Genomic DNA, 14,749 nt, shown 5'->3' on the forward strand with positions numbered 1-14,749 from the left:
AAACACACACACACACACACACACACACACACACACACACACACACACAAGCACTAAGCTCAAGACTATGAATGCTGTTATAAAAAATAAAAACTTTTAGAGCTGGAAAGAAATCTGGTTTACAAAAGTGAGAGACTATAAGCATTCATGACTTAAATTTTACTATTGCAAACACACATAGACATGCACATGCACAGAAGGTGTCCTGTCTTTTGTTTTCTTCCCCAAGTTCCCCTGATTACTGGTAAAGACGAAATCCTTGATCTTAAAAAGAAGTTAATCTTTTGCTTTTTTCTTCCTTGTAAGGCCTTATAAAAAACACCACAGGGAAGAAACCTGTATTAATGATCTTCACTGTCTGCAACAAAACTCTCCATTAATTTTAGTCTAAACAAAACACAAATAAACAGGGAGAAACACTTTAGATATAAACCTGCTACAAAAGCTCTCCAGAATCAGACACAACACTACAGTACATCATTCAGCTTGAATGAATAAACACTTCCAGTGAAACTGCAAATGTTTTCATTTTTTTAAATAAAAAGGAATTATTTTACTGAGCATAAATGAGACTATGGAGAGCTTTAGTACTGTTGATAACAAAACTTCTTAGGGATACTATTTACTGGATTATATCTATATCACCAAATAACTAGAAGGAAGGACGGGGGGGGGCATTCTTTTAGGCTTAGAAAAGGGAACTGGGACTTGAGGAAAGCCTTTGAACACAAAGCTCAGGAGGCATTTTTCCCACCCAGAAACTGGGATGACATGTAAAATTCAGTAAGGCTAATATGTACTGTGAGTAAGAAGCTAAGCAAACCTTAAGTATGCCAATTTTTAATTTTAAGAATGAAATTTGAGGTCCACAAAGCTTAAGATTTTTCCCCATGTCACACAACCACTAATCAGATACCTGGTTATCTAGGTCTCGTGATACTCTCAGTACAGTGCACTGCAACAGACTAAAACCTCAGAAACTTCAGGAGGTTTGGTCTCATCACAAACTTCTAAGAAATTATTTTTAATATCGTTGAAGAATAAACTGAATTTGGATGAACACTGAGATGTTGCTTCAACGAAAAAGGAAAGCCCCTTAGATGAGCTTCCTCAGGAAACCAGGACCCCAACCCTTTCACCTAGTTCAATGCAATTCATGCCAGGTCCATACATATTCATAGGCAACAACATTCTTAACTCTGTTTATTACATTAACACTATGATGATTAACAACATACAAACCATTAGCTGAATCTATAAACAAGAGCACAATCAGGGTTCCTAGGTTTAAAACATTTCTTACCCAATTCCTTACCATCCCTTCCCCACCACAAACAAACACACACACACACACACACACACACACACACACACACACACACACACACACCTCACCTAAAACAACTCTGATCTTTCTCAAACATCATACTACCTAAAAAGATGAAAATATTAAAACTTTCACTGAAGCAGTTTTGCTTCACCACTATAATTACACTGGCAACAATCTACGGCTCATTTCTTGATATCCAACCATTTGTCAGCTCTGCCAGGGACTTTGCCTATTTTTCTAAACTAAGCAACTTTTCCCTGGAATATCTTTTATAGAAAATTATACCAATAGGTTCTAATTTCCCATTCCTGTAGGAAGTTACTCAGAAATTGGGCTAAAATGTCTCTAATTAAAGTAGTGCATGTCTGCTGAACTATTCGATATTCCTTTTAAATAAACATTTATTAATTGAGTGCTTGTCATTATTCTCAATATGAAAACCAAGTAGATTATCAGGAAAAAAAATTAGACACATAAGCATCACTGATTAAGTAGCTCATAGCCAAGAAAAAAAAAATTCATCTGATTTATTTGTGTTAGGGTGCTGGGGGATGAATCTAGGGCTTCACATATGCTAAGCAGATATTATAACACTGAGATACACCTCTAGCCCCAGAAGCTCACTTTAAACAGAAGCTGCAGATTTTGGGTCCCAGCACAGTAGAGTTAGATAAATGCTGAATGAATGAATGAATGAATGAATGAAAAACTCCACGTCACTTTAGAACAAGGCACAACTGAGACTCCATTTTAAAACATGGTTAGTGCCATGTGACACTCCATTAAAAGTTCAATGACATATCCCAGAAGGTTACAGCATGTGTGTCCCAGGATACTTTTGCTACAAAATGTGAAATGAAGCTTGTGAAGAAAATAATCTTCATGATTATCAACATGACGAGTGACAAACGGTCTGAGATACTTCCTCAGATACTGAACATACTCAGGAAAGGATCTGGGTAAGATAGCAGCCCCAAATAAACCATACAAAGTTTTCCACCATCCAAGACCTTCATTATTTTTTCATGGTATTCCACTTTCCACTTTCTCTAAGAACCACAGATTTCATATGGGAAACAAAGAAGTAATAATATCCAAATATATAGTCACTCAGGTCAAAATACCTTTCTGAACCTCAGAATAAATCCAGCTGCTTTGTTAAGTACTTAAAAATGTGTTGTCAAGCACTCAGGATTATCATTGTAATTATTGTATCTTTCGACATGAAGTTATTTATTTTCTGTACCAAGACTTATTTTTTTAATCCTTTCTACATAAGGATGTAAAAATCTCAGTACCAACCTAAGCCATCAAATCAAAATAGTTTTAAAAGTTCTAGATAATTATGAAGGCTGTCATTGCTATTTTTATATCAAGAATTATTTGTGTGATTTGAATTCATATAAATACATCTACTGGAGACCTACTTAACCTGGGCATTTTTGCTACAAAGAAAATACTCAGACAAAAAGAAAAAAGCACTCTTTCCATTTCAACTGTATTATTCAGTGCTGCCTGGACAATGTTCTTGCACAGATTAGGAAAAAGGGGAGAGGCAAATCACGCAAAGCAATGTAAACCTCTTAAATCCAGTTTGAGATTAACCTGAGCAATATAGTGAGGCTCCACCTCAAAAAGAAACCAAGAACAACAAAAAGAATTAAAGATTTGGACCCTGTTTCAGTTTTAAAGTATTGGAAACAATCTAGAAATTCATATGTTAAAGGTGTTTGGAAGTGGAAACTTTGGGAGATAATTAGAATATGATGGGGTCATGAGGGTTGGTCCCTATGATGGTATTAATGACTATTTATAAGAAAAGAAAGGCCCACATCCTTGACTCACTCAGGCATGCCACCCACATTGTCATAAAGACTTCAAGAAAACTATTCTGTGATTGCCTCAAGGATATCAACTGGCTACCAGTTAACTAACCCTTTTCTGTTCTTATCAGACATTGCCACATCTTCACAAAAGCCAGTAGGTAGAACTATTTTATCCAGTAGACAACCAGGCCAGTCAGATTAGACTACAGTTCATTTTTTTTTTTAAATCCTTTATCCACATTCTTCACTCTGGCTTTATTTCCCACCTTCATTCCATGTAGTCATTGTTATGAAGAAGTGAAGAGTAAATCACTAAAACATCTACTGCCTTTCTCATATCTCCTCTTAACTACCAAACAGGTATCTTCCTTGGTCTTCATCTTGTGTACATTCATACATTGCTCAGAGGTGTCCTGTATATAAAGCTGGTATCATTGATAGACTTAAAACTTTTGGATTATTTGTATTCTTCCTTATAAATCTGGCCTCTTCCTATATTTTGTGACTTTTCCGTCTGTCTTTAGTGTAATTTTATTTTAGTAACACAATTTTATTTTTCACGTAAGATACACTGTTTGGTTCCTTTGTGGGGAAAATCCAACTTCTTTTCTCTCTTAACTCTTCTATGCTTCAACTATTACTTTCTTCTCCTGGACTTCCTTTGGTCTGTTGAAATGAATTTTTAAACTAGGTTCTCTTTGTCCTATGGGGTTTCTATTTCCTGGATTCATGGTCTGTTTTGGGTAAATACTTAATAAAAGTGAACCTGTATGTTCACCAAAAGCTATATACAAAAATATTTACAGCAGCACTCAATCCGTAATGGCCCCAAATGGGAGAAGCACAAATGAAAATCAATAGTAGAATGGATAAAGTTTGCCATATTCAAATAATGGAATATAAACAGCAATAAGAATAAACTATAACCACATACCAAAATATGAGTGAATCTCATTGATCTAAAGAGTCTATATGATTCAGTTTGTGCAAATTATGAAAACAAGTACAGCTAATCTGATGGCTTAAAAATCTGGCATTGAGAATAAGGATAGAGACTGGGGCTACTGAGCAGCTGGTAATAGTCTGTTTCTTAATCTGCATGTTGGTTACATAGACACATTCATCTTAGAAAAGCTCATTAAACTATAGACAGACATTTATTTATGCTTTACATATTTTTCTACAGGCATGTTATACTTCAAAACATTTCATTAAAATAAAAACAATAGGTTAAGGCTCCAAAAAGAGAATGTGCTCCCTTTACGATGGCTTTTGTGAATAAATGTTTTTAAAATGCTGTGGTGATTATAAGCCACTTGAAAAACCCAACTCATTTGTACTGGTTTGACCCAGGAGGCTACTACTATAAGAGATCTTGAATAAAGCAATTTTTATTTCTAAAACAAAGCAGGAATTACAAATGGTATTCAAAGTTTTTGATTAAGAAACAAAAATGAGGTGACTGAAAGAGGACAACCACCAAGAATAGGCAAAGATTGCAGAAAAGATGAAAAGAAAAGAATTTCCTTCAAATGGTACAAAAATACTTACTCTCTAAAGATTCTTCTGCTGAACTACAAAAAAGAAAAAGAAAAAAACTATTTATTCCACTGCAGATATGTGCCTCTGCACTCAGCTTTCCTCCCAATATTTGTTTAAAATCACTGCACAACAGACAAAGAAAGCAAGAAAGCATGCACCATGGAAGTAGTAATTAATGGCAAATGCAGGTGTCTGAATAGAGGGAAACTAAGGGAAATGAAACACAAATCTTTCCACCTCATTAGTCTTCTAAAAATATTCTCATATTCTCTCTACGCGCTTTACTTGTATAGTATATACATGAATGAGCAACTTAATCAAAATGATTTTTATGAATCTTGACCACAGCCCAGATTCAAATACTTTGGAGATTAAAATAAAAAGGTAACAGAAAATGATAGCACTGAACTATTCAAGTAAAGGTTAAAATAAACACAGAGACTAGACAATAGAAAAATCAGTGTATAGCAAATTCAATTATCTGTGATAAAGGAGACAGATTTTTTTAAAAATGTCTTCTGTTTGGCTATGAAATATAAAAACAACAGGCACTCTGAGACTGTTGAATAGATTTCAACACTTACCCCCTTCTGAACTGTCATTAATTCATTTTTTACTTGATTCCATCAGAACTGTAGGTAACTACCAATGTGAGGAGACTTTACAGGTGACTTTCAACTTCCTGTTGTAAAAAGACACAGGAAGATGATTTTAACCGAAATTCACAGATAATCCATCACAGTGCATACTGGATAATGTATAAATAAAACATGACCAAGTAAGTAGTTTCTTCAAAGAAAAAAAAAGACGTAATGTGGCCAAGGTTTAAGCCACACCCCTCAATCTTACCTTTGCCCACCTTCAGGCAGAGGAGCTAATTAACAGTGAAATTTGCAGAAGGCAAATAACAACAAGGAAAACAAGCAAAGATTTAAATAATCAAACTTTTAAATAATTTACTTTTACTGAAACAAAGAATTATTGGTTAATGTAATGTTTTTTTTTTAATTCTTCTCTCCTTATAGAGAAAGGGTTAGAGTTAACCACTAATGATCTGTAAATGGCATGGAGGAAAAAAAGAAAATCAAAAATTATGTTCTTTCTCCCAATAGCAAAGCATCTGCGCTAACCATCCAGTTAAAACTAGTCATAAACTGTTTCTTATGATCTAGTTAAAGATTCAGAGAAGGACCACCACCATATAGATAAGACTAGTTGAAATTAGCAACAAGAACAGCAAGAATCATTTGCTAAGGATCTGCTATTGCCTGCATGTTTACATTCAATTAATAGATTGAAATCCTAAACTCCAAGGTATCAGGAGGTAGGGCCTTTGGGAGGTAATTAGATCATAAGGGCGGCACCCTCATAAATGATTTAATACCCTTATAAAACGGGTCCCAGAAAGCTGTCTTGCCCTATCCGCCATGTGAGGACACAGCCAGAAGGCATCATCTATGAGAAGCAAGCTTTTACCGGACACTGAATCTGCCAGTGCCTTGTTGGATATCCTGCCCCCAGAACTACAAATAATGAAAATGTGTTAATTATAAACTACTCAGTTTATGGTCTTTTATTATAGCAATCTGAACAGACTAAGACAGGCAGGATGGAACATTAATCGAGGGATGAGGTGGTCTCTTTAGAATGCAATAGCTTTGTAAGGCACTCAATAAGCAAACATGCAGAATGCATCCAAGCTGGCATTTATTCATTCACTGACTATTTAGCCCGAGTGTTCAAAACACAACAGAATTCGACAGACATCCATTATTTTTGTCTGTCTATCCAACTCCCTCTTTCGGTATCAGCACCTCAATCTTTCTGTGGTTCCATAGTAGATATGTGACTTATTCCTCACCAATAACAATCCTGGTCCTAGAAAATGGTTCAGGGTTACAGGCATGACCAGGCAAGAACAATCAGAGCCAACAAACATCTATAGAACCAACAGAGTTGTTCAGCATGTAGGAAATAAGCCCATAGCTGCCAAAATGTACTTAGAGAAAGCATGCCTGAGAATGAAACCGGATGAAAATGAGCTGGGAGATGACAAGAAACAAGGCACTGAGGGACATGATTTGAGCCCTTAAATCCAGCTCTACCTGAAACTAACTCTACTCTTGAACTGTTTAGTAATGTAAGCCAATAAATTATCTTTTAAATTGTCCTAATATTGGATAAGTTTCTGTCGCTCACAAATCAGTATCCTAACACATTACTGCTGCCTTATTTACAATAATCCTTTTTAAAACTTTACAGTAATAATTTATAGTAAAATGATTTTACTGTGATAATTTATAGTAAAAACCTTTACAGTAAAAATTCTTCTGCCAAATTGTCCCGACTCAAAAATTTAAAAATATTTAAATAAAAAATCTTTTTAAATAGAACATTCTGAGAAATGAATATGAAATAAATTTTGTCCCCTGTCACTCCCTGAATCTTAAGAATCTTTGGATAGATGACTAAATTATTTCCTGTCTCACAAAGGAAATTACAACACTTGACATAACTGTTCATTTACACCTAATCCTAATACCAAGCTGTTTAAGCTTTTAGGACACCAAAAACCTGTCTATTCAGTTCTGTTTTTGTGGTTCCCAGGGGTTTACAAAAAGAAGTGAAATCTGAGGGCTTTGCTACTTGAGCTCATGTCTTTCTTGAATTCATATTCCTCTAAGGAAAAGAGAAGAACCCAAAAAGAAGAGTGTGTTGTAGTCAGTTTGCAAGAGAACAGATTTAATACAGGACACATAATTTATAGGATTATTTTATAATATTCACCCCAAAACTGAAATGCAGAGGAATACAAGAGATCTGTCCATGCACTAGAGACCCGAAGAATCTAGCCAAGGGCCTGGATCCTAAAGCAACGTCCTTCAGGAGTCCAGCCAAAGGCCTCCAGTGCATGGCAATGTCTCATTAAGTCCATATCGAGGATCTACACCAGGAAGGCCCAAAGGCCAGTGGTACCATCTAGAAGTCTGCACCGGCAGGGTGAAGAGTGAATGAAGCTCAAGTGAAGATCAGAGCTCCCCTGAAGAACACAGCAGCCCTACCCAGCGACAGCAAGGACCTAAACTTCTCTTACAATGAGAACAGCTGAGTTAGTATCAGAAAACCAGCTGAGGCAAGCTTCTCCAAGAAAATCAACATTCAATCTTCCTCTCCAGTTCTCCTTTTATGCCATTGGCAACAATTCTCAAGTGGGTCTTCCACACCCAGAACTATGCTGGCTCTGTTCAGCTGGGTGTTCCAAGTTGATCATTAGTTAATCCACCAGAGTGTGTTGGATTCTACAAGCCTCCCTTTGGCTCTCTCACCCCCCACAAAACACAGGTCAATCAGGTGGTCAAACCACAAGTCCAAAGTGCTCACAACAGCACTCATGTCAGCAGTCACATTCTGTGTGTTTGCACTGTGTTCACTATTTTTAAAAAGCCCATTCTGACTGGATAACACAGACTCATAATGGAGCCTCCACAAGGAATCCAGCCAGTATCTCTTTCGCCTTTCTACTGACACCTGCCTGGGCACAGAGGTGACACCCTGGTGTGTCCAATAAAGGTCACATCAGATTGCTGATTTACAATGAACTAAGTGAGGTAGGAATATACCAAGTCTATCTGCAATGGCACAGTTTGGTAGAAAGGACACAGGGACTATATGTCCAGAGACTTGTCCAGAGCAAGTAGGAGTGGCCTTTGATAAGTCATTTCACTTTCCAAGATTATAATTTTCTTATCTTTAAAATGTGATAGGTAGATATGGATCAGTGTTTTTCACTCTGGGTAGTGATCCATACAGTGGGCGATGAAGCTGATTTAGTTGATCAAGATAACATTAAAAACAAGGATTCTAGGGCTGTGACAGAGAATATAATAAGATGAGCTTGGAACACCCTGAAGGGTCAAAAAGTAAGACAGTCTCAAAAAACTCCACAATAAGAGCTTTATAAGGCTCTTATAAAGACAGAGGAGTCAACTGAACAAGCTCTTCCTAAAAGCCAAAGCTGGAACAATTTGAGCAACAAAATAGGGAAGGCACTACTGCGTTATAATCCAAATTATAAAGTACATATCCATGAGTCCAAACTAATATAAATATGATTGATGAAATAAACAAATGAGGAAAAATAGAAAACTGTGCCATACAGAGGAATGCCAAGTAATTCAGACAGAATCTCTAACCTCACAAAAGTGGAGTGTGACTACCTACCTACTCCTTATCATGGGCTGTGCACATGACTTTGTTCCAAAGAATACAGAATGGAAAAAGGAGAAGAAAACTTCACAGTGCAGAAACCTGACAAATACTACCATGTCCAGACTATGAAGGTCAACATGAACACAAACCTAAACATGGTAGTAGCTGAGTACGGCACCTTACTTCTGAGAGCTTCTTTCCTCAAACCTGTAATCCAGTCTAACTATGAGAAAAACATCAGACATACCCCAATGGAGGAACATTCTACAAAATACTGACCACTACTTTTCAAAATTATCAAGATAACCAAAAACAAAGAATCCTGATGCTTCAGACCAAATGAATATGTTCTCCAAAAATGTGTGTGCTGAAGACTTACTCCCCAGTGAAACAGTGTTGACAGATGGGACCTTTGGGGAGGTATTAAACCAGGAGGATGGAGTCCTCATGAATGGATTAACAACATTATGAAAGGGGGAAGGGTTGCAAGAGTGGAGAAGTCTGTGGCTTGCCCTTGTGGGACTGCATAACTTTGTAATCTTAAATCCTAGTCTCAACTGTGATTAATGTAAATTAACAGGTGAACATTTAGTAGTTCTGGGTAAATAGATAAAGACTATTTCACTCCTTGTCTGCCCAAAAGGAATGTTTTAAAAACCTTGACATTCTGTAAGCATCTTGAGTATAGACCCCCACCCTGTCTATCCCCTTATAAAAAGGACCTCAGCCCCTAAACTGGCTCCTCTGGAGCTCCTTGGCTCCGGGAGTGCCATCTGGCCAGACTAATAAAGGTCTGTTCCCTTTCCAACGTGTCCGGTGTGTTCCTTCCTGGGTGAATCTCATGGCTGTCGAGCTCTTCGGAGTGGTAGAATGGAGCTCCTTGGAGTGGTAGTAAGGCCTTAGGTCTTACACCCTTCCACCCTCCCCAATATGAGGATGCAGTAAGAAGGGCCATACCCATACCAGTGCCTTAGTATTAGACTGCCCAGCCTCCAGCCTATGAAGGAATACATTTCTGTTCTTTATAAATTACCCAGTCTCAGGTACGCTTATAGCAGCACAAACTGCACTAAGATATCTGAGAAACTGTCACAGCCAAGAGGAGACTAAGGAAACATAACAACTAAACATAACATGGTGTTCTGGACAGGATCCTAGAACAGTAAAAGGACATCAGGGGAAAAAAAGCTAAGGCAATCTGAATGAAGTATGATTTCTAGTTATTACTGCTTTAGTACTGGTTCATTAATTGGGACAAATATACCACAGGAATGTAAGGAGTTACTAATAGGGAAAGCTGGATTGGGGTGTATGGGACTCGTGCTATCTCTACTTTTAACTATAAAACTTTCTAAAATTAAAAGCTATTTTTGTGTTGGGAAAGTGAGATTAAAACAAACTTTGACAGACTTTGAATATTTTCAGAGGAGATGAGCTCTAAACTTTTCATAAACTATAAAGGCAATGTGGGAGGAGCACTACTTGCACAATAAGGAGGAGCCTCCAGCAGACATCTGCCCCGAGGGTAAGTCACTCACCCAGCTTCAGTCTGGTTTTTTTTTTTTTCAGCTGCCCTGCCCAGCCCACAGGGTTGTTTTTGAGAAGTTGTGTTAGTCAGCTTTCCATCACTGACAAAATGTGAGAAATTTTAACAGAAAAATTTATTTGATGGTTTCAGAGATTTTTGCCATGGTCAGTTAGCCCAGCAGCTTTGAGCCTGTGGAAGCACAGTACTTCAGGACAGTGGGAACACAAAGGTGAGGAAGACTGTTCCCTTCACAGCAGCCAGGAAGCAAAGAAAGTGGAAGGGGCCGGGGTTCTGACTAGGCCCACATTCCAAAGGTTTTACCACCTCCCAGTAGCACCACAGGCTGCTGACCAAGCCTTCAGCACACAGCCTTTGGAGGACACTTTCAAACCATAGCAGAAACAATATTTTAAAGTGATTTTTACAAACTTAGAAATGCTATATGAACTAACCCAGAATTCTCTGATTCTTTCCCAAATCAGGTCAGACTCAGGGGCTGGTCACAATTTAGTCTTCAGCCCAGAGAACCAATGCTTGGATTTGCAAAAGTGATCCCTACACCAGCAGCATCCTTATTTTCAGAGAACTTGTTAAAAACACAGAATCTCAGATTCTGCCCCAGACCCAGTAAGTCAGAAACGTGGGACCCAGAAAGCTATGTTTTAAAAAACCCTACATTGTGGTGTGGCTGAAGCTTAGAACCACTGCTCCCAAGACACCTATCACTGTGTGTCCCATTCATATGGTCCCAGACCTTAGTTAACAAGCACTGGACTCATTTTCTGTGAACCCTCTGTCACATCTATTAACAAATGGCTAGGGAGGAGCACTGCTATCTACAGGGATGCAGGCAAGTCCAAGACTTACTAAAAACCTCTGCATGAGTTAACATTTACAGACTCAACTACCGCATTTCCAAGAACACAGTTATTCCGCCTAAGTCTGTGAAGTTCTTAGCCATGAAAGAAAATCGGGGTATCTGTCAGGCCCACATATATTACATTTTACAGAGAAAATACTTTTTTTTTTTTGGTACTGGGGATCAGGAGGTAGACGGCAGAACCATTGAGCTAAATCCCCCGCGCCTTACAGAGAAAATACAAATTCTCACATTCTGGCCTTTGATCGCTGGCATGTGTCAATCCATGTTTCAGAAAGGCAGCTATTTTATATAAATGCCTATCTACAGATGGATACCCACAAAAATAAGATATTTAGGTGCCAGAAAACAACAGAGACTTCCAGGCCCCTAATCAAGTAACATATGATGCAGTTACAAGCTGGAATGCTATTTTGATCTGTGGGAACAAAGACTAGAAGATCAGGAATTACAAGTCAGAAGCCTACTACATTTGCAGGTTTGCATGCAGAAGTCTATGCAATCCTTTTACCAAATGGTGTTTAAACCACAGCCTTTATCCTTTTCTTTTCTTTTCTTTTCTTTTTTTTTTTGTTGTTGTTGTTGTTACTGGGGATCTAACTTAGGACCTTGCAATTATAAGGCAGGTAGTGGCACCACTGAGCTAAATCCCCGGCCCTATCCTTTCCTTTCTGATGATTTTATTTTTATTTATTTATTTTTGGGGGTGGAGGGTACTGGGGATCAAGCTCAAGATCTTCTGCTTGCGAGGCAGACTCATGCCACTAAGCTAAATCCTCAGCCTCCTTTCTGATGATTTTTTTCTGTTGATGATCATTTCTTAGTGACATGCATGCATCAAACTTAAGACTTGCCCTGGGCTAGAGAGTCTAAACTGAAAACCAAATTGGTGGAAATTTTACCCTATGTTTGTGTATGTTCTTTTATAAAATAAAAGAATTGCTGGGACAAACACAGTATCCCTAAGAACAGAGACAGGGATCCTGCATGTGCCCAGAAAGGCAATCGTTTCTTCTCAAGCATAACTCATAAACAAATCATATAAATATATATAAGTTAACAAATCATCAAAATTTACCTCCACTTTGCTTATCCTCCTTCTGCAAAGGACAGCCTCCATTCCCTAAGTTAGTAACAGTTAAAAAGACAACACTATCACACAAGCAAATTCAGCTTAAGTAAAAACACCAAGAAACTGAATATGCACTAGCCATCAAAGGACTTGCCATTAGACAGATTATTATCTATCTCAAGTTTTTATGGTAATTGTTCCTGTTTCCCTCTTTCCCTTAATAAACACACAAAAAGTGCTCCAGGAATACTTTTGTGGGTTGTTTTTTGTTTTGTTTTTTTTGCTTTGTTTTGTTTTTTTGAGTTTTGTAAGACAAGGTCTCACTATGTAGTTCAGGCTGATCTTGAACTCTTCGCAGTCCCTCCTGTCTCAGCCTCCCAAATGCTGGGATTATAGACATGTATCACCACACCCAGCTTAATACAATATTTAACTGTTGTATCTGACTACCAGTCCAACTGAAGAATGCATAATCCTTTGTTCAGAGTGTTTGGTGGCTCTCCAATTGGCAGGGAACAGAGTGGACATTCACCACCCTTTCAGGTTTCCAGCAATTCTCTCCTTCCAGGTACAAAGGACAACACGCTGTCCACCTTTGCTCATCACTCTCCTCCACATGAAATGTCTTTCTGTCCTTCCCAGGAGATCACTACCAATCAGTTCTTTGGAATTACCCACACCCTCAGTGGTTATTACAGAAATAAAACCCAGCCCAGAAAATACTTGTCAGAATTAGTCAGGCGATAGTCTTTCAAAAATACACAGAATAGTGTCTCAGTTTTAGTAGTCTATAAAGAATTTACTTTTATGATTATTTTATGATCCTAATTCCTGTGTGGCTAGTGACCCTTCATCTACCTACCTCTTGGCTTACATTCCCAAATTACCACATGTACCACTTTTCTTCTCTGGGACCTGGCCTACAGGTTGTACAGGTTAGGTCTCCCTTGGAAACCTCAACTATAATAATTTCAACTAAACCAATGACCCAGAGCTGACCTTCAGCTTTGTCTCTCTCCAGACTTGCTCCTGGATATCACTACACTTAATAACAGCTCAAGCTCAGCCTGTTCAAAACCAGAAGCATTCTCTTTCCCTTAGATCATCTCATTTTTCTATTTCCTTGATAGTAGCCAATGAAACCATAAACAACACAGACCTGAAACTCTGCAGTGACTTTTTTTGGTTGTTTTATTTATTTATTTCAGAATGAGTAAACTCAAGAGGAACAATTTCAGTCACACACCTGTCCTCCTGCTTCCCACTATCCCTTCCTGGGAGATTCTGAAGTTGCCAACCTCTTGTGTATCTTTCAAGATATTTCATATTTTATATACATATAGTACTAGCAAATATTTATGAACCACTCTGCTCAAAACTATAATCATAAACCCCTACAATTATCATGACTATTGATTTCCATGGTGGAAATACTCCTGCCATGACTGATTTTAAGCAACCAACACAAGTCACAAGCTAAGGTCTAAGGAAGAGACGGACACAACTGGTCCTCATAAGCAGTGAGCAGACTTCAGTCCACCAGCTTTATGTGTGTGTGTACATATGCATAAATATATATACATATGTGTGCATACATACATATATAATATACTACATGTGGATATAGTTTTACTCAAACAGATGCATACCATGCATACCTGTGTATATACTGTACATGTATCACACAGTTCTGCATTTTACATCTTGCTTTTATTTATGTTTGTTTGTTTGTTTATTGGTACTGAGAATTGAACTCAGGGCCTCAAACTTATCAGGCAGGTGCTGCACCACTGAGCTACATCCCCAGCGCCATCTTGCTTTTTTAATGAACAATAAATCTCACAGGTCATTCCATATCACTAGATAGAGTTGCCTAATTAATTTTACTTATTAACTAGTACCTTTTGATGAAAATAATTACTTTCAAACATATAATTATTCAAACAATACTGCAATAAATAATTTGGCATATATATCATTTCTCACATTTGCATATATGTGCATTAAAATTCCTAGAATCTCTTTGTTGATGCAAAGTGAACATACATGTGCAGTTTTGATACAATACCACCAATGGCTCTCCACAGATCTTGCACTTCCAACTATAATGTATGAATACCTAACCTATTTCCTCAAACCTTTGCAATTGCTGTTATCATAGTTTTGAAGATCTGATGGGTGGAAAATACAATATTACTTAAGTTTTAATTTGCATTTTTTTAGGTTAAAGTTTTAATATGTTTAAGAGTTTCTCTTATTGATTTGTTGGAGTACTTTATATGTTGGTAAAGGAAATTTATGAAATTAATTGCAATTGTCTTCCAAAATTTTTTACTTTTTTTTTTTTTTTTTTTTTTTTTTT

General features: G+C 37.5%; 1 protein-coding gene across 5 annotated transcripts in view; it reads right to left on the minus strand.

Annotated features, from left to right (window-relative positions):
* Window positions 1-5,380, minus strand: part of Osbpl3 (oxysterol binding protein like 3) — a 153,463-nt gene extending 148,083 nt beyond the window's left edge. For all 5 annotated transcript variants that reach the window (XM_010628246.3, XM_010628243.3, XM_010628244.3 and 2 more), the window contains exons 1-2: window positions 5,283-5,380; window positions 4,708-4,730 (exon numbers count right to left, since the gene is read on the minus strand). The gene's annotated coding sequence lies outside the window, so the exon portion shown is untranslated. The remainder of the gene's footprint in view (window positions 1-4,707; window positions 4,731-5,282) is intronic.
* Window positions 5,381-14,749: the final 9,369 nt, after the last annotated feature.

This window comes from Fukomys damarensis, unplaced genomic scaffold, assembly GCF_012274545.1.
Source record: "Fukomys damarensis isolate Sample0158 unplaced genomic scaffold, DMR_v1.0_HiC HiC_scaffold_4, whole genome shotgun sequence".
NCBI classification, from domain to species: Eukaryota; Metazoa; Chordata; class Mammalia; order Rodentia; family Bathyergidae; genus Fukomys; species Fukomys damarensis.